The sequence below is a fragment of the Bombina bombina genome, chromosome 9, assembly GCF_027579735.1.
Source record: "Bombina bombina isolate aBomBom1 chromosome 9, aBomBom1.pri, whole genome shotgun sequence".
Lineage (NCBI taxonomy): Eukaryota > Metazoa > Chordata > Amphibia > Anura > Bombinatoridae > Bombina > Bombina bombina.
The window spans coordinates 90082502-90108471 of NC_069507.1; the positions used below are offsets into that span (position 1 = coordinate 90082502).

Sequence of the window (25970 nt, forward strand, 5' to 3'; positions counted from 1 at the left end):
ATATTTTTTATTTATTTTTTTAGACATTTTTTAACTGTATTTTAGCTTTAATGATGGTTTAATGACTGTAGTCTATTTCTTCACATCATTTTGTTTGTCACATACGATCCGTGGTCCTATTTTTGTGGTCCATCATACCATTGCAGATAAAGATGGGCTGTTCATTCCCCTCCCTTTCTGAGCACATGGGTTAAGTACCCAGCGTGACAAAAGCTGATCCCTGTCATGCAGGAGGCCTGTCCGCCAGCTGTCGGTAGCCAAGTTGGTAGTGATCTCCGTCTTTCTTTAAGTTGACAGCAATAATGTGCAAAGTGGGATGGACTCTGCTTGTATATATAGCAGGTATACTTACTGGCTACAGCACAAACTAGTCTGCAGGCACTGGAAGTTTTGTAAGTAATTTAACGCTTTCTGCTCTGGTCAACTAAGGGTTTAAATAAATGTTTTCTGCATATGTATGGTTTTTATGTATATATATATATATATATATATATATATATATATATATATATATATATATATATATATATATATATATATATATATATATATATATATATATACACACACACATACACACACACACACCAAGAGCATGTATTTTTTTTCACTATAATGGCCCTTTAAAGGGACAATCAAGTCAAAATAAAACTTCATGATTCAGATACAGCAGGCAATTTTAAACAACTTTCCAATTTACTTCCATTAAAAAAATGTGCATAGTCTTTTAATATTTACACTTTTTGAGTCACCAGATCCTACTGAGCATGTGCAAGAGTTCACAGCATATACGTATATGCCTTTGTGATTGGCTGATGGTTGTCACATGATACAGGGGGAGTGGAAATAGACATAACTTTGCAATTTATTTAAAAAAAATCTACTACTCATTTGCAGTTCAGACTAAGTGCTATTGCATTGTCTTATCATGCATTTGTTGATTATGCAAATCTACTGTATTGACTGGTCCTTTAAGCCTTTTGAAATATTGTCATGAGGCCCCCCATCATGTAAAAGTTGTCTGCGTTACATAATAGCAGGGGTCATTAACCTTGACTCTCCAGAGGTTTTAAAACTACATTTCTCATGATGCTCCGCCAGCTTAAAGTGTCTGAGCATCATGGGAAATGTAGTTCAAAAACCTCTGGAGAGCTAAGGTTGATCACCCCTGGTTTAGGATATAGTATTTTCAGATTTAAATATTGTAAGAAAACACCATAGATTGAGTCCATAAGCCAGGCACACATAAACACACACACAATAGTTAAAAGTGACATGAAGCTGAAGCTTATTTTTTTTCTTTCATGATTCAGACAGAGCATATAAAAACAACTTTCCAATTTACTTCTGTTATCAAATTTGCTTAATTCCTTAGATATCCTTTGTTAAAGGAGCCTCAATGCACTACTGGGGACTAACTAAACACTTCAGGTAAGCCAATGACAAAGGGTATATATGTGCAGCCACCAATCAACAGCTAGTTCTAAGAAGTGCATTGCTGCTCCTGAGCCTACCTAGGTATGCTTTTCAACAAAGGATAGCAAGAGAACAATGCAAATTAGTTTATGGAAGTAAATTGGAAAGTTATTTAAAACTGCTCTATCTGAATAACGTACGTTTAATTTTACTGTCCCTTTAACAGTATTCCTTTTGTATTCCAGGTACTTGTCAGAACTAAAGAAGACAGAAGAATATATGAAATTATAAGCATCGCTATAATTATTATTTTATATGCAACTGAATATAATATTATGGGGCTCTGCAGGCAAATTTATTTTACCATGTTTTAATTTAAGGGGGCTACCTAAGTCGATGTTTTTTTTTCGACCATAAAAACAAAATGAGTGAATTTGTACTTACCCCATTTACAAAAGAAATGATGTAGAACTCCATGATAGTGAAATCAAGCAAAACAACTTTGAAAAATTGTTATCATCTAAAGATTTTCTTAGTTGGAAACTGCAAAAGAATGAAACACAAGTATAAAATGGCTGTGGTGCATTAAATAAACAAAATAAAAAAATAAATTATATATATATATATATATATATATATATATATACACATACATACACACACATATATACATACACATATATATATATATATATATATATATATATATATACACACACACACACACACACACATATATACACAAATATATATATATATATATATATATATATATACACACACACACACATACACACACACACATATACACATATATATATATATATATATATATATATATACACTGTACATACACACACACATATATACTGTATATATATATATATATATATATACACACATTCTATATTTCTCAAAAGTGTTCTTCAAACAAATAAGAGAATTATCCAATATAATGTACTATAATATCTTTATAATAGGTAAAACAATCTGATATAAACAATAAAAACCCACGTAGCTTGGAAGAGTTATGATGTAATATTCTGAAGTTTCTGTGAAAGAACTGTTGCTTTATTCTGTTGTGCTTATTCAAGACTCGTTAGTACCATGGCTCATTTAGTTTTTGGTATTCCCCTTCCTATCAAATTACCATTGAGTTCTTAGTTACGTAAGATAATACGAACATGTGACACTGTTGGAGCACATATAAAGTTTACTAAAAACAAACTTGTATTTTCCATTAAAAAATAAATAAAATGTCTTTCCTGGTCTTTCAGGAAATATTCAAGCATTTCTTTTTGCAAAAAAATGCTTGTAACTGAATTTGAAACGTTCCTTTTTATTGTAGATTTCACTTTTATTTCCTTTTAATTAAGTTAATATCCAATGATAAAGTGTTTTTGTAAATGGTGACGGTTTATATATTGACACAATCAGGATTAGAATTGTCACTGTGACTTCAATAACACTATAAACATAATGGGCTCTTTGCAATAAACGATGGGCGGACATGGTTTCCAAATAGGGAATTGGGGGGGGGGGGGGGGTGAGCTATACTGAAGTGCAAAGTACAGCTGTCAAAAAGCCGGTAACATCACAGATCTGACTTTTGTAATGAGTTAAAATAAGAGAACAGTCGCCCGCACCATAATAAAATCGGCCCCTTAGTGTGCTCTCTTTGTTACTCTGAAATAAGCTGTAAGTTGCATGCATTATACAGTCGCTTTAATATATTTTGTAATGGCTGGATGCGGGATGTTTACACTTTAAACTCTCACTTGGGGTGTGTCTGTAATGTGAAAGCAAAAACTTTATGTGACAGTTGTAATTAATCATCCCTATATTCTCTGTCTCTGCCAATTCCATTTAGTATCAGTAGTTAAGCTGCAGAATAAATTAGTGACATTTGAAAAAGTTATAAAACTAGTTTGTGTTGCTGCATATTGTTAAAGATATATTAATTTCAAACAGCAATTCTCTATTAAATGATTAATTATGGGATAGATTACAAGTGGCATGCTAACTGTTGCGAGCGAGCGAGCGATATTGGATTTTTGCGTGCAACAGAAAGAAAGAGTGTTCATATTACAAGGTTAAGTTAAACACAATTGCAAGAGCCCAATTGCATTTCAAGTTCGTCATAATATTGTTAATGTAAAATATATATCTATACCTATACAGTGTATATATATATATATTTATTTATTTACAATAAAAACATTTAATTTTTCTCAATATGAAATATTAATAACTCCTGTCGGGTTAGTGAGCAAGGTTAGGTTTTTTTCTGTGCTTTCCATTGAAGTCTAAGGGGAGAATAAGTTAACTCGGTTGTAATATTTGGAGTCCTTTGGTTAGCAGGCGTCAGGTTTCTCTTGCGCGCAATCTTTTTACTTTTAACTTGTAATATGTGTGCTACCCAAATGTGTACAAAAACATTACTTCTATCGAAGTTTACGCTCGAGCGGGAATCTTAAGAACGCTCCTCTTGTGATCTAGCCCTATGTGTGGTAAAAATTGCAGTACAAAAAAAATACAATTTTGAAATATATTTAGTTATATTTATTTAGATATTATATTTATCTATAAGATTAATTTTTTAGTACAATTTAACTTTCCACCACCCCCAGAGAGGCTGGAATGGATTCTTAAAGGGACACTCAAGTCAAAATAAACTTTCATGAATCAGATAGCGCATGCAGTTTTAAGACACTTTCCAATTTACTTCCATTATCAAATTTTACTCAGTCTTTTTATATTCATACTTTCTTGGGAACAAAATCCTACTGAGCATGTGCACAAGTATACTAGTCTGTGATTGGCTGATGTCATTCACATGATACAGGGGGGCGGAAAATGGGAGAAAATAAAAAAAATGTCTAATCTACTGCTTATTTGAAATTCAGAGTAAGTGTATTGTATTGTCTTTTTAATATGCACTTGTTAGTTATGCAATTCTACTGCATCAAGAGGTCCTTTAAGTATCTAGAATTATAACCCTGCAACATTCTACACACAGTAAGGGCTTACAGCAAAGGAGATAATATAAGCATACTCAAGATTGTGAGCCCCAAGATTGCAGATCTTTTGACAAACTTACACTTCAGGCAATTAGTGCTGACTCTTAAATAACTACACGTGCGCGAGCACAATGTTATTTATATGAAACACATGAACTAACACCCTCTAGCTGTGAAAAACTGTCAAATGCATTCAAATAAGAGGCTCTCTTCAAGGGCTTAGAAATTAGCATATGAGCCTACCTAGGTTTAGCTTTTAACTAAGAATACCAAGAGAACAAAGAAAATTTAATGATAAAAGTAAATTAGAAAGTTGTTTCAAATTACATGCCCTATCTGAATCATGAAAGTTTAATTTGGACTTTACTATCCCTTTAAGGTTTTAATCATAAATATCTTTGAATAATATTATACATTTCAGTATATTTTATATAGAAACTTTACATTGAAACTACGACTAAATTGCTCAAACACAAACAAAAGGCATCTGCCTCAGGCATAATCTGCTAAATTACTATCCAGTATTTCTCCTGCAATAGGCTGAAAATTTAGAAACCCAAATCTATAACATTGCTGGATCAATACAGATAAAAAGCATTTTGTGTGCACTGTCTCGTTTTATTAAAAACTAGTTTGTGTAATAAAGGAAGTTGTATTATCTAGGAACATGTTTAATCGAACATATGTTCTGTTGCCTAGTGATGCCATTGCAGGTCACATCTGCCTGTACAGTGGGATTTGAATTATTTTGATGTGATTCAATTAAAAGGGACATGAAACCCAAAAATTATTTTTTCATGAAACAGATATTTTAAACAACTTTCTAATTTACTATTATTATCATTTAAATTCGCTTTTTTCTCTTGGTATCATTTTTTGAAAAGCATACTCAAGTAGGCTCGGGAGCTAGCAGCGGATTTGTGGCCACACATATTTTTAGGGCTGCAACAACTTAGGGCTAGATTACAAGTGGAGCTCTAATTTATTGTGCGCCAACAAATGGGCATTACATTACAAGTAGATGGTTATTGCTACCACGAGCTCACGCTAGCAATTAGCGCTCAAAAAGTTAACCAGAGATCAGATCTCTGGTTATTTTTTTTAAAGTGCCCCAACTGCCCTCCTGAAAAAAAATGTGTAGTTCCTTTTTGCAAATAAAAAAAAATTGTATCTTTTTTTTTTTTTCTTCAATTACTGCACTAGGCAGTTTTGAGGACTAAAGTTAGCGGCTGTTATGTGCTTTAAAAAAAAAAAAACAGCACTGAAAAGTGCCTAAACATTGTTGCAAGGGCAAAACTACAGGGGGTGCAGAGGTCGCAGGTGCGACTGGGCCCCTGAGGGTGGGGGCCTAGCTTTAAAAAAAAAAACAGTACTGAAAAGTGCCTAAACATTGTTGTCTGTGGGAACTGTGTGTTCGCTGTAAATATGTATGTATAGGCTTATATACATATATATTTATGTGTTACTAGGTGTACATACACATATATGTATATATTCATATACATTTTTATTTGCTGCCCATCGCTGCACGACTTACCCCCTTTGCTGCTCTAGTTTTCATGCCGTGTGTCTCACGGCAGGAGAACAAGGCATCAGTTTGAGCCTATGGAAGCGCACTCTCGTGAGCGCAATGCTTCCGTGCAATGTGAATGTGAGGTTGCTTTCGCATTGCACCTCACTTTTAATACCAGCATACATTTGCGTGCGCTCGTATTACTCGGTTGAGCGCAAATATCACTTTTGCGGCAGCAATATTTTGCGCTCACCTTCTAATCTGGCCTTAAATCCGTAAGATTGATCATAAAAATAGCTAACACATATCATTATCGATTAGGTGGTCTGAGTTTAGTTAGTTAGTTGTATGTCACCCGCTGCTTCACTCCAATGAACTCCTGCACATGGTTTTGTGCAAAAAATGTGTTTTTTCCCCCCATCCGATTAATCTGATAATAAACAACCAGAGAGGAAAAAAAATAATAAATACAAATTTTTTGCACAATACTAAGTACAGGAGTTCATCGGAGTGAAGCAGCTAGTGCCGGGCAACTAACCAACTAATCACAGACCACCTAATTGATAATGAAATTTGTTGACAACTTTTTATGATCAATCTTGCCCTACATATATTCCTGCTCTTATTGGCTTACTGGCGTGTTCAGCTAGCTCCCAGTGGAGCATTGCTACTCCTTCAATTAATGATACCAAGAGAATGAAGTAAAATTGATATCAGAACTAAATTGGACAATTGTATCTTCAATCTGAGTCATGAAAGAAAATGGTTTGGTTTCATGTCCCTTTAAAGGGACAGTCTAGTCCAAAATAAACTTTCATGATTCAAATAGGGCATGTAATTTTAAACAATTTTCCAATTTACTTGTATCACCAATTTTGCTTTGTTCACTTGGTATTCTTAGTTGAAAGCTTAACCTAGGAGGTTCATATGCTATTTTCTTAGACCTTGAAGGCCACCTCTTTTCAGAAAGCATTTTAACCGTTTTTCACCACTAGAGGGTGTTAGTTAATGTGTTTCATATAGATAACACTGTGCTCAAGCACATGAAGTTATCTGGGAGTAGGCACTGATTGGCTAAACTGCAAGTCTGTCAAAAGAACTGAAATAAAGGGGGAATTTGCAGAGGCTTAAATACAAGATAATCACAAAGGTTAAAAGTATATTAATATAACTGTGTTGGTTATGCAAAACTGGGGAATGGGTAATAACAATTGTGGTGTAGACTGTCCATTTAAGGCTGATGCAATCCAGCACACAAACATGACATGCTTTAGGAGGTAAAGAAAAAAAAACATTTTTAATCATTTTATAAATCACCTATAATATATTTTTGAAAAGCTAAGGATTAGTAATAGTTGCACATTATAAAGACATTACAGAAAAAGTATATTTGTATTCATTTTAGAAAGTCTAAGAACCTATTAATATAGGCACAATGATGCATTATTTACTAGTGGGTCACTATTTGATTTATAATATTTCTGATCTTTGCAAACTACATCTCCCCTCCACCCCCCCCCCCCCTAAAAAAACAGCAACTAAATACAAAACAGTCTACTGCCTTATCTTAGGAACAGTAACTTTATTACAGAGAAAAAAATACTTGAAAACAGTTTGCATTAGATGCATTCTATTGTGCTTAGTAAGTCTTAATAAAGTTGCTTACTGTGTACAAATTAAAAGACTAAAAATGCTTGCATGTCTATTTCAGTGCAGAATTCTTGTGGCTTATTTATCAATTTAAGAATCAATGTAGGGCTAAAAGCACAACATTTCAGCATTTCTAACCCTCGTTGTCAGCATTGCTAATAGACAGTCAATATATTATTGTGGTGTGCAGAAATATACAGCTACTGTGTTTACAAAATAGTTGCATCTTCTTCAAAACTGAGAGGCCCATTTATCAAGCTCCGAGTGGCTGTGTTTCTGGCGAGTCTTCAGTCTAAAGACCACTGCTCCATAACCTTGTACGCCTGCTCTGATGAGGCGGACAGGATTTGCCGCAATTCAACCCGATCTAATACGATCGGGTTGATTGACACCTCCCTACTGGCGGTCGATTGGCCGCGAGTCAGCAGGGGGCAGCGTTGCAGCAGCAACTCTTGTGAGCTGCAGGTGCAATGCTGAATACGGAGAGCGTATTGCTCTCCGCATTCAGCGAGGTAATGCGGACCTGATCTGCACTGTCGAATCAGGTCCGCAAGACCTTTGATAATTCGGCCCCTGAGTGTAAATTAGTTCCTGCAAGACAAAGGAGGTGATACCGCTGTTCAAGTTAAAAGTCCTTTATTCACAAAAAATTGTTAAAAAACATCCAAGCATCCAAAAAAAATGGTGACAGGGTGCGTAGCACCTGGTGACTTACATGTTTAGGCACTAAGCCGTAATCCTAGCCTAAGGTGCAACACATGATACATTGCTTAAAAAAGGTTTCAAATTACCCGATAGGTCAAAGCATTAAAATAATGAGAACGCCCTCTAAAAATAATTGTTAAACAGTGTCTTGATGCCCAATTAGAAAGCACATACATATCGTATCGTAAGCATTAACATTAACCCTGTAAGAGACATGTTGCATGAAATGTAAATACAATACTTAATCAATTGGTAAATGAACCTGTATAATAGAGTAATATAGCAGAAAAGGTTCAGATTACGGTACACATGATAAACATTAATGAGTAAAATAACATACTAGTTCTCAATATGAAATGACACTCTAATGCGAGCCACCCTATGAATAGGGTTCCAAGTATAGGGATCTAGTGATAATATAATAATCCCAGCACTCAGCTCAATAGAGCAAATAGATAGAGTGTATATAGCTGAAACATACAAAGTATAAGTGTTACAAAGAATTTACCAAAAATATATATACACAAAATAGAAATATTCAGATAATATTCGCTAACAACAGATTCTGGTAAGGCCTAATTGTGTAGAAAAGCTGAGTGACAAAGCAGGAAAAATATCCTACGAGAAAGGAGATATGTAAACAAATACATCTATGTAAAAGATGAAGGGTATATGTGTGTACACATACAGTATATCAAAAGAAGAATCCATAAAATTATTTTATTCCCAAAAATTAAATTAAATCATATTTTGAATTTAACCCTTGAGGTGTTCTGGTCCTAAGCTGGAAGATCCAGAACACCTCACGCTTAGCCAAACGTTTTTCAATATCCACTCCTTTCTTTGGTACAGTCACTTTTTCAATAGCCACCCACCTAAATGTGTTCAGCTTACAATCATGTAAGGTGGCAAAGTGCTGGACCAAAGGAGTGATAGATTTACCTCTGGTGATAGTGGAAATGTTTTCTTTGATCCGTGAGTTGACGTCCCTAGAGGTGAGGCCTACATACTGGATATTGCACTTAATACAAGTAATCAAGGATATAACATAAGTGCAAGTGCAGTTAAGACATGCTTTCATATCATACGATTTGACACTGACTGCTAATCTAAAATTGCTGGTGATCTGAACATATTCGCAGGGCTTGCATTTTCTGTGCTCGCATCTGTACATTCCAGTAAAGAACTCTCAGCTCCATCAGATTGTCTCAATTGGGTAGGGGACAGTAGGAAACCAATGGTACGGCATCTTTTTTTTTTTCATGAGCAACATACACCTTGCTGTACTACTTCAGTTTATCATCTGCTATATTACTCTATTATACAGGTTCATTTACCAATTGATTAAGTACTGTATTTACATTTCATGCAACATGTCTCTTACAGGGTTTATGTTAATGCTTACGATACAATATGTATGTGCTTTCTAATTGGACATCAAGACACTGTTTAACAATTATTTTCAGAGAGCGTTCTCATTATTTTAATGCTTTGACCTATCAGGTAATTTGTAATCTTTTTTAAGCAATGTATCATGTGTTGCACCTTAGGCTAGGATTATGGCTTAGTGCCGAAACATGTAAGCCACCAGGTGCTAGACTCTCTGTCACCACTTTCTTTGGATGCTTCAATGTTTTTTTTTAACAATTTTTGAAATTTTAAAGATATAAAGTCAAGTACTGACTATACCTATATATGACCCATCTGCTTTATTAGGCCTATCATCAAACTAATAAGGAATATTTTGTCTGCAGTACACGGCTAAGTACATATAGGCCAAAAGTGTACCATCTAAGCCTAATTGTTTACATATTGGGAGACGTCCCAGGAATATATTATTCACCTTTACCATTTGGGTAGCCTCAAAGAGCTAATTTCATGTGTTTTTATATAAATGCTGAAAGTCTTTTTATTAAAACTGTTTTTATTTTTTTTGCTTAACAGCTAATAGATTGAATTCTATACATCTGCAAATAGTTATTGCTATTGTCCTTATGCTATAAGAAGTTTTACTATATATAGAAATATATTTCTTACAACTGTTTTTTATTTTTTATTTTTCCTTTTTTTATTTTAATTCAATTGTAATTGTAAGTTAACATTTTGAGTGTAAGTGTTTAATTATTTGACTGGTTTGACTCCGCTTTTAGCGTCCATCCACACTTTGTTTTATTGATTGCTTTTATATTTGGGAAGGAGATATTTGGAAGGGGCAGTGAGTCTGTAGTTTAGCGCCACACTTCTCTTACTTTTCATCAGGTCCTAGATGAACTACGACCTCCTTGAGGCATACGACAGACATACAGGTACAGAATTTGCCATTGATATAGTCAAGGCTAGATGGTGGAATATTTTTATAATTCCGGCTGACCGTAGTGGTAATAGGTACTAACCTCAAACAGTCACTACGAGGGGTACATTATTTTTTCTTGTACAGTAAATTAGTTCCTGCACATATTTTTATAGGGAGACGTTTAAAAAAAAAAGAAAAAAGGTCGACATAAATTGACAATTGAATGGGGTGCAAGAGGGGGAATTCACCCTTGGCTTTAGCATATGTCTGAATCTGACTTCTTTAAAATATGAGAGGGAAACCTTTTCCATTAAGGGACAGATTAGGTGCATTAAAGGGACATGAAACCCAATATTTTTCTTTCACGATTCAGATAGAAAATACAATTTTAAACAACTTTCCAATTTACTTCTATTATTTAATTTGCTTCCTTCTCTTGTTATCATTTGCTTAAATGTTTATCTAGGCAAGCTCAGGAGCAGCAGATAAACTAGGTTCTAGCTGTTGATTGGTGGCTGCATATATATATCGATTGTGATTGACTCACACATGTGCTCAGTTAGAAACCATTAGTGCATTGCTGCTTCTTCAACAAATTATACCAAGAGAATGAAACATTAGATAATAGAAGTAAATTAGCAAATTGTTTAAAATTATATTCTCTATCTGAATCATGAAAGAAAAAATGTGGGTTTCATGTCCCTTTAAGGCTTAAAACAAATACAAATTAATTAAATATTAAACTATAAAAAAAGTTTCTATCAAGCATTTGAAGGAACATACATTTATAAATGAGGATTTGAAAATAATTGAAACAAACAATTATAGGCTCACAGTAGCAGGGCCGGCTCAAGATATTGTGCTGCCTGGGTCCCCCCCACCATAGTAACATTACTGAAGTTTTTGTGGACCCAGGACATACGAGAGAAATCTCAATGTATCCTTCCTGGTAAAATATTTTATAAATAAATAAATACATTAGCATATCAACTTTCTAGTCTGGCGCTGCCTTACTAAGCCTACCTACCTGCATGCAACCAATGCTTATGCACAATTGTGCAATTAGTGGGAAGGAAGTTAGTTAACAGATGTACTTGTCGCACCTTGAATGTTTCCCCTGACCGGTTCTGTGTCTTTGTGCAAGATGAGGTTATCCTGCAACTTCCCCCAAGAAGACAAAGGACAGTAGTGGTCTGGGTCTGTTAGTGGCTGACACAGTCACTGAAGTGCTCCCCTTGTCAAGTGCTGCCTAGGTCCGTTGGACCTACTTGGTACCATGGTTTAGCGGCTCTGCACAGTAATGTAACAGTAAATCAGTATATTTTAATTTAGATCATTTTACAGTTGCACAGAATTCACAACCTTCCTAGATATTGCAGGATTGCCACGGTTTGCAAAGTCTTCCCCTCTGTCCCTTATGCTGCTTCCTCTAAGTTACAGTTTCCACAGTGAGACTAGGGACTGCCCTGGCTTTGCACAAAGGCCCACCTGACTCTGCCCAACGCAGCCCACCCCTTATACTGTGGCTGCACGCACAAAACCCCATTGGGCTTCCTTCCCAAAAGTCCCCCTAACTTTCATTCACAGAAAGCCTCTGAGAAATGTTGGGAGGTCAGCTATTAGCCTTTAAAGGGACCCTGAATTAAAAAAGAATTTCTTTCCATTACCAAATGATGTAGTCTTTTTATGTGCAATCTTTCTGAGGCACCAGCTACTACTGAGCATATGCAAGAGTTTACAGTGTATAGGTATGAGTCTGTGATTGGCTGAAGGCTGTCACATGATATAGGGGGCTGGCAAATTGTACATTTTGAAATTTGGAAGAAAAAAAAAAATCTATTGCACATTTAAAATGAAGATTAAATGCTACTGTAATGTCTTTTTATTACGTGCACATTGGCTATGCAATTCTATTGTATTTTATGGTCCTTTCACCATATATACTGTATATTTTTTAATCAGTATACCATTAATCACTCTACATGTTTCTCATTTTAGAGAATGCTGGCTCTAATGTTGTTTATTCAAAGGGCATAGGCAGATAGATTACAAAAATAAAGCAGTGAAAGTCAATAATATGCTTGGTCTACAATTCAGCATATTATTGCAAGACACATTGGGGCCGAATTATCATTGTGCAAGCGGACATGATCCGATATTGCGGATCATGTCCGCTGCACATCGATAAATGCCGACAGCAAACGTATTCGATCGGGTTGATTTCTGTCGATTTCTGTGCGCCGCCTCAGAGCAGGCAGACAGGTTATGGAGCAGCGCTCTTTAGACCGCTGCCTCATAACTTGTGTTTCCGGTGAGCCTGAAGGCTCGCCAGAAACACGGGGCATCAATCTCCGTACGAAGCTTGATAAATATGCCCCATTAAATGCATGTGTACTCAGGTACTAATTAAACTATGCTCTATGGACAGTATATACAGCATACTTATAAATTAGTGCCCCAACAGCATAGAGAGAGATGCAACAAGCGTCTGCACATGGTTAATATTATGCAAACATAATCCTGTTTAAAAGAAGGTTAACATATCTCAAATAGCTAAGAAAGTCATATAACTACAATATAATTTTGTTTTATATTTTTTGTAATTTGTTAATTTTACTGTATTAAAAATTCAACATAAGACGCAGAGATTCAGAAACTTAAAGCAGGTTGAGGTTTCAGATGATATCTACAGTAAATACTGAGGGGTCTATTTATCAAATGTCTGTCCGACATAATCCGATCTGCGGATCATGTCCGACAGACATCGCTGAATGCGGGCAGCATTACGCTCTCCGCATTCAGCATTGCACCAGCAGTTCTTGTGAACTGCTGGTGGAGCGCCGCCCCCTGCAGATTCGTGTCAATCAACCCGATCGTATTAGATCGGGTTGATTTCTGGCGATCGCTGTCCGCCTTCTCAGAGCAGGAGGACAAGTTATGGAGCAGCGATCCATAGAAACATGGCCCTTCAAGCTCCATACAGAGCTTGATAAATAGGCCCCTTATCCACTAAGTAGTATTTTCTTAATTAATATAATCAAAATGTAAATGCACATAGACTAATTAGATTTGTGAAAAGAAACATATTAGCAATATACATGTATGGGCAAAAATGCTTCTAGTAAAAGATATCACTGTTTTAGTCTTAACATTTTGCTCTGCACGTGCATGTGAAGCATAGCTAGATATTCTCAGTGCACCAGCATTTTAAATACTGCAACTGCTCAGAACATCAGTGGGGCTTGTATCATGTCAGCAAATAACAAACTGAGTCATTACCAGATGGTGCATGCACCTTAGGCTCTCTGAACAAGTGCTGTGTTTAAAATGCTGGTGCACAGTGCATACTTAAATACACCTTTGAAACAGCTATAGCTTTTATTAGAAGCATTTTTGCTAATACAAGTATATTACAGAATTGCTTCTTTTCAAACCTGAAATGCAGCCATGTGGATTCCACTTTTGGCTGGAATGTCCTTTTAAAACATTGCTAGAAAAAACAACTGTGTGCCCAACTGCAGTTTGTTTTGATTTAATTAGGAATATTTTATGAATTATAAATCTTGTCCATTGCCATGAATAACCCATAGGATCAAGTGATATTGTTAAAAACTAGCCATATATAGTTAGCTTTTAAACTAGAAAAATGGTGCTAAAGGGATAGTGTCTAAGGGGTCTACTTCTCTGTCATTTCTGCATCCGCTAGTCATCTCACTGGTCGCAACACCTGCCCCTGGGTGTATCCATTCAACCCATCTGTCCCAATTTCTTGACACAGTCCTAGTTTTTGGCCTTCTATCTCATTAAATAATTGTCCCAGAAATCTGTCATATTTCATTAAAATCTGCTTTGAGGTGTGGGTTTGGCAAAGGCGTAACTAGAAACCACAGGGCCCAGGTGCACACATATATATAGCTGACTGTTCTGTATACATACACATATGTAGCTGAATATAGCTGACTATGCTGTATACACACATATATATAGCTGACTGTTCTGTATACATACACATATGTAGCTGAATATAGCTGACTATGCTGTATACACACATATATATAGCTGACTGTTCTGTATGCATACACATATATATATAGCTGACTGTATACATACACATATGTAGCTGAATATAGCTGACTATGCTGTATACACACATATATATAGCTGACTGTTCTGTATACATACACATATATATATAGCTGACTGTATACATACACATATGTAGCTGAATATAGCTGACTATGCTGTATACACACACACATATATATAGCTGACTGTATACATACACATATGTAGCTGAATATAGCTGACTATGCTGTATACACACACACACACACACATATATATAGCTGACTGTATACATACACATATGTAGCTGAATATAGCTGACTATGCTGTATACACACACACACACACACACACACACACACACACACATATATATAGCTGACTGTATACATACACATATGTAGCTGAATATAGCTGACTATGCTGTATACACACACACATATATATAGCTGACTATATACATACACATATGTAGCTGAATATAGCTGACTATGCTGTATACACACACATATATATAGCTGACTGTATACATACACATACAGGTATGTAGCTGAATATAGCTGACTATGCTGTATATATATACATATATATAATATCTTAGGGAATAAATTAAGCTTACCACAAAAAAAAAATATTTGAATACTATACCCTTGGAGAAAGTTGCCCACTTGCCCTAATAAAGTGCACAGATCTATATGCCACTGACACTAGTGTGCTGGCTGCTCTCCCTGTACCCTTTGCTTGAACACTAGCCAAAGCTGCTTACCAGCTCGCCCCTTTGTAAATCACTAGTGGTGTTTGCAACTCGCCCAGCCAGACTGATTGCTCCTCTCCTGCTTACTTGGCTCATGCAGTGCAGTCCACACCTTTCCTCTCTCGAATCAGCACAGATCAGCCCAAAACAAACTTTCCCTGGGCCTTGAACACCTGCTGCCATTCTAACTGCACACACAGAGCAGGGGGTTTCAATCATCCCAATCTTATCTGATCGGGATGATTGCTGTCCGCAGCCTCAGAGGTGGCGAAAGAGATAAGGAGCTGATTCTTAACTTCCGCTTCAGGCAGACCTGAAGTGGAGTGGGTCGGAAGCAGCATCCGCTGATTCATAAATCGATCCCTATATCAGAATATTATTTTTATCAGGTATTTGTAGAGCGCCAACAGGTTCCGCAACGCTATGAACATAGGTGGTATATAAAAAACGATTACAGGGATCAAATGGGGAGAGAGTGTAGCAGAGTAATAAAATAATACAGTACTTTTCTGCACAAAGATTACATCACTTATGTAGAAAATTGGTTATATCTGTGCCTAATTTGCATTTCCCTGGAAAGAAAAACAACGCAAACTTTGTTAAAAAAAAAAAATATATATATCAACTTTACATGATTTTCAAACATTTAGGGCTAGATTACAAGTGGAGAGCAAATTTATTGCATGTCTGCATCAGGCAAATTTGCCTGTTTGCGGGCGCGCAATAAATAAACAGCCTTTGCAAGTGGCTCGCAGTAGCACCTCTGAGACCTCTGGTTAAATGTAAAAAAGTCCTCTATTTGGCCCCAAACTTTAGTGTGAGGTTGTATTTTAATAAAAAAAAATAGCATCTTTTATTTTATTTTTAAGAAACTCCATGAAGTAGTTTTATGTAGTTAAATGTGGCGAGCGTGGGGTGTTAGGAAAAAACGTCACAGAAAAGTGCTTTACATTGCGGTCTATATATAAATATATATTTATGTGTATATAAACATAAATATGTATATAGTCATATACATTTACATTTGTTGCCCATTGCTGCGCAATTTACCCCCTTCGCTGCGCTAGTTCTCATGCTGTGTCTCACGAGGTTGCGTTCGCATTGCACCGCACAATTGCATGTGCTGGTATTACAAGTGGAGCGCAAATATCACGCTCGCATAAGCGCAATTTTGAGCTCTACTTGTAATCTGCCCCTTATTAATTATGCATAGCTTTTGCAATGTAGTGCTTAATTTTAGATATATGCAATGATATATCTAATAATGGCTTAAATATCCCTTTAATGTACAAAAAAAAGCAAAAAAAAAACTGAAAAAAATGGAAAGTGAGCTACAGTATGTCTCAAAATGTATACAACAGCACATGCAGACATTCCAATAAATTGAAAGAACCAGTATTTTTATTGAACACAATATAATCTACCACCAAAATGGATTGAACTCTGGATCATAAAGAGTTAAAATGTTATCATGTTACATCTAAATGACATGCACAAGGAACGCAGAGGAAACCAGTAAGATGATAAATACGAATGACAAATAATCGAATCTGCTTAATACAGTAAGGACTTCCTTTGTATAGGAGGATAAAATGTATTAATCATTTAACATACTGGTTAAAGATTGCAAATACAGAAGACAGAAAAGTAATTTAATAGGGATAGATAATTTCCAAGATTTCCTTTAGTGATACAAAATAACAATTAAGAGTGAAATATTATTACATATTTCTTTGACTGATTTCACAAATTGCGAGAATCAAGTAATCACGTTGGAGAAATGGAATTGTGAAAAGTATATTAGGAAACTGTGGTGATGTAATAAACTGTAAGTCTATCCAAGCAAAATAACTTGATCTAGTTATAAGACGTATATAATTAGTTTGCTATTAATTTTAGAATACTAAATGGTAATGGGGAAGTAGGATGTGAGAGCGTGAGTATCTAATAGGTAGTTTAACTGACACATGCGTAAGACAGATCAGGAATTATGAGCTTACATAACCTACGAAAGCATGCACACTGCACTGTTCAAAATCAAGTGTATTGACAAATGTCTAAAGGGACAGTCTAGCAAAATTAAACTATCATGAGTCAGATAGGGCATGCAATTTTAAACAACTTTCCAATTTACTTTTATCATCAAATTTGCTTTGTTCTCTTGGTATTCTTTGTTGAAGGCTAAACCTATGTAGGCTCAAATGCTTATTTCTATGCCCTTGAAGGCGGCCTGTTATCTCAGTGCCTTTTGACAGTTTTTCACAGCTAGAGGGCTTTAGTTCACGTGTGCCATATAGATAACATTGTGCTCACCCCTGAGGAGTTATTTATGAGTCTGCACTGAATGGCTAAAATGCAAGTTTGTCAAAAGATCTGAGATAAGGGGGCAGTCTGCAGAAGCTTAGATACAAGGTAATCACAGAGGTAGAAAGTGTATTAATATAACTGTGTTGATTATGGAAAACTGGTAATAGGTAATAAAAAGGTATTATCTATCTTTTTAAACAATAAACATTTTCAAGTAGACTGTCCCATTAAGGAATGTTTTTGTTGCAGGATAAAATATGGGCTTCCAATTTTTTATGTCCACAGCTGAAACTTTTCCTCCAAACAAGTTGTCTCCAAAACACAAGACAAAAAAAATCTCCATAGCTTGCTGGGTAATTCTAAACAATGAAGCAGAAATTGACAGCAGCACTCTCAAAAGTATGTTTGTTTTTATTGCACCATTTCTTCATCAGAGAACTTAAAGGGACAGTCTACACCCGTAATAACCGTTGCTTATCCTTTCTATCTAGTGCTGATAGTTCTAACTCACCCCACTTCAGTCACAATAGTGATTCACCAACGGAGATATTGATATACTAAACTCACTTGATCTCCGTTAGAAATGGCCGCCACGCTCCTCCTACTATTACCTCATCAAGCCTCTCTGTTGAAACCGTCCAATACAAACTAGATCCCAGATGGAAAAACATGATCGTGCTTTCGTCTATTTGCGCATGCGCACTCATGTCGGAACTTAAAAACCGGAACGAAAAATCAAGGACGCGTGTAGCGTCGGAACTAAAAATCAATATGGGGATTCTTAAACGTGCTGGACAGACGGGCTGTTGAATACACGTCACTTCTGTATATTCGCGCATGCGTATTTACAAGCGTGTGACGTAGGTGACTGACCGTGCACGAGTATGCGTTCGATAGAGAAGGGGAGAAAAATTTGAAAGGAGAAGTGAATGGGCGGAGTTTGGTGGCCATTTATAACGATTGGTAAGAAACTTTTTATTTTGTAGATGTCGGTTTGGGAATCAACATATGAAGCGTAGAGCGGGTGAACTACAACTATCAGCAGTAAATAAAAATGATAAGCGAAGGTTAAAACGGGTGTAGACTGTCCCTTTAACACATAGTTTACACATACAAACAACACTGCTTTCCCTCAAGAAAAAAATTAATAAATTGAATAAATGGCAAATTAGAAACTTTCACACACAAATAAGAAAGAATTGGCCGGCCCTAGATTACGCATGGATCGTTACTGATTGTAACAGGTGTCATTTCATGCTCCACTTGTAATCTGGGTTTAGGTGTGTGTAAATTTGTTTTTACTACTTTGTCTTCTTGGGTTTGGCTTATTTAAATACACGTCAATATGCTGTGTTGCGTGATTTAAACACGTGGTTATACATTTATAATCTTATTTAAAATATAGAGTGTGAGTAATTGAACAGACAAAATCATAAAAGGGACAGTCAACTCAAAAAATGTTATTGTTTAAAAAGATAGATAATCCCTTTGTTACCCATTTCCCATTTGTGCACAGAAAACATGGTTGTATTAATACACTTTTAACCTCTGTGATTACCTTGTATCTAAGCCTCTTCTGATAGCCCGCTGATCACATGGCTTTATTTATTATCTATTGACTTGCATTTAAGCCAATTAGTGCTGTGTTGTGCACAACCCACGGGCGTGAGCACAATGTTATCTATATGGCTCACATGAACTAGCAGTCCCCTGTTGTGAAAAGCCAATAAAAAAGCATGTGATAAGAGGCTGTCTGTAGTGGCTTTAAAACAGGCAGACATTTAGAGGTTTAAAGGTTAAAAAGTATATTACTATAACAACGTTGGTTGTGCAAAGCTGGGGAATGGGTAGTAAAGGCGTTACCTATCTTTTTAAACAATAACAATTTTTGTGTTGACTGTCCCTTTAATAGTAGGCTTGATTGGCTTGGAGTGGTTTAACTTTGCAAAAGGGTTGAAATGTAGAAAAGGGTGGATAAAAACTGTGACTAACTGATACTAATCCCACGTGGCTGTATTTTTAGCACACATTTTTTTACAAATAGGAATTGCTGCCAAGGGATCATGGACACACCTTTACAGCATACCGTGTAGAAGGAAACCTTACATGCAAAACGTGATTTCTGAATGAGCTCATAATGCCTTTGAATGCATTCAAGGACCCCACAGCAGAACTACCAATTGCAAAACCATAGACAAGCAGCACTAAGATACTATGGTAAAACAGATAAAACTTCACATAATTTATCCATGAAGTCTAGGATAATTTCCAAGCCCTATATTTACAGCTACTCTCCCAAAACAGGTTAGCATAAATTACTCTGGAATTGGTTGTGGGTATTGTAATATTTCCAGGGGTCAAGTATTTAGCTGGATAGCCCAATATTTCAGCTCCTGTCCAGCAATTACGGTACTAGAACTTAATATTTGGGGGCTAACCAAGGTGGTGAAGATGCAGCACACAATATATGGACAAAATAGATACAAGTTGCTAAAATCGCCTACACAAAACAAATGATGCCTATAAAAAAAACAAGTACCATTAGTGCAAATAAAAATGTGACAACAACAATAATAATAATGATAATAAAGAAAATAATAAACCCAAATTCAGAGTAGTGAAAACTCCAAACAATAGTTCATATAAAAAGTGGGACTCTCAAAGTTCACTGGAAAGTGATAATAATCCAGATGGATGGTGTGTGATGGTGACCCTGGCAGCTACCTCTTCTAAAAAACGATCTTGGAGAAAATTAGATCACAATCTGGAAAACACAAACAAAAGAAGGCGACCCAATGGTGCGATATCGTCACAGTAACAATATGCATATAAGTGAAGAAACGTATTCACAGATTCCAAAGCACATATGTGCAATTCAGGCAGACTGGACTGTTGGAAGTCGCCCAGCAAACTTGTTCCTGGGATAACAGCTGCAATAAATGAAAGTGCGAGCAGAGAACTCAGTAAGATATAGGTAACCCAAACCAATCAGTGGAATGTCAATCTCGTTCTTAGATACGGCTTAGAACAGTAAGGAATAGTAAAAACAGGGGTTCATTTAAAACCAGTTAAAACAATATCAGTAAAATAAGCTCACAACGCGTTTCTCGGATTTACCGTTTTATCAGGTATGATAAAAAGCCTTTCTGTTCTGAGATTTAAATACCCCTCTCCCAACATTGGGAACACATGTCCAATAAGCAACCAATCACTAACTGTGAAACCAAGGATTGTCTTGAACAACAAGAAAAAGACTGTTGCAAAGCAGCATATGTTTATGGCTGGAGAAGGTCTTAGTAAGTAGCCTGTTGAGCATAGTATATACCAAAATAAAAACTCTGGAGAAAAAAGAAAATACTCTTATCATATGTCATAAGAGAGAATCAAAAGAATGTAAAACAAATATGCCAAAAATAAAGATCGTGGTATCTGCTTAGTCTCACGAAAACATGATTAAGCAAAAGGCTAAAATCCCAAAGATAAAAATGGCGTGATCTGCTTAGTCTCGCGAGAACATGTCTGGAGTCTCCAAATCCAAAAGTTCTCCCTTTGGCAGAGATGAGTAAATCTATTGGCACCTCAAGATTTGGGTATAGTTTCTATAGGGATGATGCCAATAGAATTTTTATTTGGAGACTCCAGACATTAACACCGCTTGGGCTTAATGAGAATATTGACATGGCTGCTTTTAATAACTAAGGGTCTCATAATAATAGTCTATAACTACCTTTTAACCTCATATTAATATGTATTTTGACCTCAGTACATCACTTCAGTTGTACATATATAAATTAGTTTTTTTAATTATTTCCTATTATGTATTTGGGTATATTACTTTTGCCTTTTAAATACACACAGTAATCTATGTGTATTATATTAAAGTGATATTTGTTTTTCCTTTAGATCATACTTTTGGTATTTCCGAAATTTGTATCCATCTATTATGTATAGTCCACTACACAATTATATTTTCTAGCATCTAGAATACTATGTGTGTTTTATATAATATTTTTAGTATTTTGAATACTGTGTGTGTTATATTTAATATACAAAGACAAGAAGAAACAGAAGCGCCACATGGCCCAATATTGTCTGGTCCAGAACATAGATATATGTATATATGCAATATAAACTCACATTTGAGAAAGCACCTCAGGTAGTGCTATAGCAGCAGTCTGGGATTTCTAATAGTCACCCAGGGGAACAATCTCCGGTATAGGTGTGGTGTCTAGATGAACAACATAAAAGGACATAGGTGCCTATATGGCCTAGTATTGTCTTGACACAGGTGAGTCAGTAAGTTATTGGAAAGGTACTCACATTTGTTGTAGCATCTCCTTTGATGCTATAGAGGCAGGATGGGATCAATATGGTCACCCACCAGACTTAATCAAGGGCCTGCTGGACACCAGGAAATCCAGAAACCACCAGTAGTTCGTAAAGAGGCCCAACCCCAGGGACTCCTCTCAAAAAAAGGATATGTGGCAGCAAAGAGATGATAGCAAGTGTCCCAATAAAAAATGGTTTTATTAAAATGATAAAAACAAAGCGACGCGTTTCTCAGCACTAAGCTGTTTCATCAGGCTTCATAAAACATTAAGGAACACTTGCTGATATATAGGCCTGATGGAACAGTAAATCCAAGAAACGCGTTGTGAGCTTATTTTACTGATATTGTTTTAACTGGTTTTAAAAAAAAAACCTGTTTTTACAATTCCTTACTGTTCTGAGCCACATCTTAGAACGAGACTGGTTTGGGCTACCTATACCTTACTATGTTCTCTGCTTGCACACTCGTTTATTGCAGCTGTTATCCCAATAACAAGTTTGCTGGGCGACTTCCAACAGTCCTGTCTGCCTGAATTTCATATATGTGCTTTGGAATCTGTGAGTATGTTTCTTCACTTATATGCATAGTTACTGTGAAGATATCACACAGTATTTGGAGCCCATTGCAGTTCAACAGGGGTGCTACACTACATTTTGAGGTTCATAGCACCCCCCAAAGATCTGCATCTGCTGTCCATTAAATAATAAAACTGGACACTTAATCGATTGGGTTTGACAGAGATATGTGACTGACAGGAGCTGCAGGGCCACACGCATAGTCAGGTGTAAATATACTGAAGAGATGGTTCTAATCTGAGGTCCTATATAGGCATATTACTGTAGTCTGCATGCAATATGGTTTTATCTGATGTTTGATCAAGCCTCCATCTACTAATTTTCTCCATTCAACCAGTGACTGTTCAGTATTTTTGTGAAGGGCAATGTCAATCTAGGCATTGGGCATGCTTGCAGCCAGTCTAGAGTACAGTTGCCACCTCAGCTATAATTTCCTGGACAGTTATGAGTTAAACATGTTGCAGGGTGTACAGAAGGGAACAGGCATTGTGCCACTGAACAGCACTTATTCAGGTTCCTCCCTGTACACCCTGCATCATGTGGCAACCTTAGTTTAAAGTAATTCATGACAATGCACATTTGGAGGGCAGGTTTATAGAAATGACTAGACATGGCAGAAAACTCCACCAATAATGGAAAAGGTTAGTCACTTTTTTTCTGTGTGATTATTGTTTTACAGCTCATTTAGTAAATAACTGTATGAATCACGGTTTCAATACATTTTGCAATCAGGCATGTCATGGTTTCAATTTGAGCACCAGTTAGCTTACCAAAACATTAACATTTAGTATTCTACTTCTGTTTTTGTTTTATAAAACAGTAAAAACGATAATTTAATATTATTCCAATGTATTTAGGTGAAAAGTTCACCTAAATGTCTTAGTTAGGACAATGGGAGTCTATTACCTCCTTTTATATTTTTAGATATCTGATTACTTTTATTACAAATCGACCAGGAACTTTAGAGTTAAAATGCTAGGGTTGCATTTAAGGGACAGCTCAGTCTAAATCCTGTCCTAATTTAAACAAAATATTTGGTAAACTATGGTAGAAAATCTTGAACATAAATTTTATCATGGGAACACTTCTTTAATATGTTGTGAGAACGTTTCTTTAGAACAGACTCGGTAAGCTACTGACTTCATGTGCATTGTGTTTGCTATAAGATCTTAAAGGGGCAGTATAAACCAATTTTCATTTAACTGCATGTAATAGACACTACTATAAAGAAGAATATGCACAGATACTGATATAAAAATCCAATATAAAACATTTAAAAAACTTACTTAGAAGCTCCAAATTTAGCATTGTTGATTAGATTAGCCTAGGACACCCACTGAAAGGGGCTGATAGCAGAACCACCCCCTCCCCTCTCCCCTGCATATGAAAAGACCCATTATACAAAAAGAAGCAGTCTGAAGTCTGTACACATACATCAGTATACATCTACAACTTTGGGGCTTGGTTAGGAAATTGAAAATCAGTACAATGTTTTTTTATTAATAATAATGATGATAATAATAATAATAGAAAATATAATTTTTTACAAACACACACCCATATGGTCTATATAAATGGATCATCTACAAAACATTTGTAGATGATCCATTTATATAGACCATATGGGTGTGTTTTTGTAAAAATGTATATGCAAAGAAAATTCCCTTTAATGTCTGTGCGCTAGATTACAAGTGGCATTGTATTTATTTTTTTCATGATTGCTACTCCGCTACAGTTAAGCTTTTTGCGCTAGTTGGGTTGCGCTCATATTACAAGTGGAAAAAAAATCCCAATCGCGTTTACACATTTATCCATAACTTAACACCCCACTATCACGAAAACACTATTGCATATTCGCATTCGCCATAGAAGTCAATGGAGAAAAAAAAAATTAACACCTTAAAATCGCGCAAACAACATAGCAAATTCACTTTCCCCATAGAAGTCAATGAAGAAGAAAAAGTTGAAAAAACCCTAACACCTCAAAATCGCAAAAACAACATAGCATATTTTCATTAGTGACATGAATATAGGAATTTTAATTTTCCAATGTACTTTACATAACGGAATATGTTCTATATTCATAAATAAATATTTATACATATGTCTGATGGTTTATTAAACAAATATATATTTATACCTATATCTATAGATGTTTCTATATAGGTATAGATATATACAGATATCAGGGTCGGCTCCAAGGGGGGGCATTGGGGGGCAATGCCCACCCAAATGTAATGCTGTGCCCCCTCAAAAAATATTGATTTGATCACACGCTTTAAAAATATTAAATAAAATAATGAATTGTTATGTAATGCTGCATGCTGGGGGAGGAGTTAGCTGCCGAACTGTGAGGTTGCATCACGCATCAGCAAGGAGCTTAGTTTCTTAACCTCTTATTTGGAATTGGAAGTTAGAGACTTTTTGGACTTGTCTTTAACCCTATTAATTTTTACCTAACTATTGTGAGTTACTCATTTTCTTAAATAATAGACCATGATAAGAATATGATTGTATCATATAAATATAAGTCTATAAATGGCTACCGGCTTCTATCGATGCCTTAAAAGTGCACTGTGATCTTAAGCCGGGCCTAAGATCCCTCTGCACTTTTGATGTGTTGATAGAAGCCAGTAGCCATTTATAGACATATTTATATGATACAATCATATTCGTTTAGGTTCACAGTACATAGGTTGTATTAAGTAACCTGATATCCGTTAGTTATTGCGAAACAGGTATAGCTAAATCTAATCTACAAAATTACCAGTACCTGAAAACCTAGTATCCTCAATGCTATTGCAAACAAAGGGGTTAATTGCATTGGGGGGTTTGGGTTGCATGGCTGTTTAGGGGACATGATTGAGATTTAAGAATGAGTTTAAGGGTTTTGGATCATGGTGATTAAGGGGTGAATTGTTTTTAAGGAGCTATTGCACTGGGGGTCTCAAGTTTAATGGCTCCGTTTTAGTGCACTGCATAGGATTTAGACTTCATTCTTTTACCTAGTGGTTTAGCACATATTCTCCAAATGTTAATAGTGGGGGGATAAACCAGCCAGAAGCTACACTTTCCTGCAGAATATGTAGGTCTGCTCTTATTTTGTATCTCATACATGCTTTGTAAATGCGTGCCCCCTCGTGAAAAAAAAATGCCCCCCCCCCCCCCATTTCATTCATACTGGAGCCAACCCTGACAGATATATATAGCAACAAGCAGTATTCCAGCCTCTCTGCAAGCAACCTAACTTTAAAGCTTACACTCCAATAAGCAGTATTCCAGCCTCTCTGCAAGCAACCTAACTTTAAAGCTTACACTCCAAAAAGCAGTATTCCAGCCTCT

General features: G+C 35.9%; 1 protein-coding gene and 1 long non-coding RNA gene across 3 annotated transcripts in view; one reads left to right on the plus strand and one right to left on the minus strand.

Moving 5' to 3' along the window:
• Positions 1-25970, minus strand: part of RHOBTB1 (Rho related BTB domain containing 1) — a 178427-nt gene that overhangs the window by 94011 nt on the left and 58446 nt on the right. For both annotated transcript variants that reach the window (XM_053692254.1, XM_053692252.1), the window contains exon 2: positions 1861-1959. The gene's annotated coding sequence lies outside the window, so the exon portion shown is untranslated. The remainder of the gene's footprint in view (positions 1-1860; positions 1960-25970) is intronic.
• On the plus strand, positions 271-1992 carry LOC128639969 (uncharacterized). Its single transcript, XR_008399277.1, has 3 exons — positions 271-392; positions 1376-1431; positions 1662-1992. It is a non-coding gene; the product is annotated as an uncharacterized LOC128639969 (long non-coding RNA).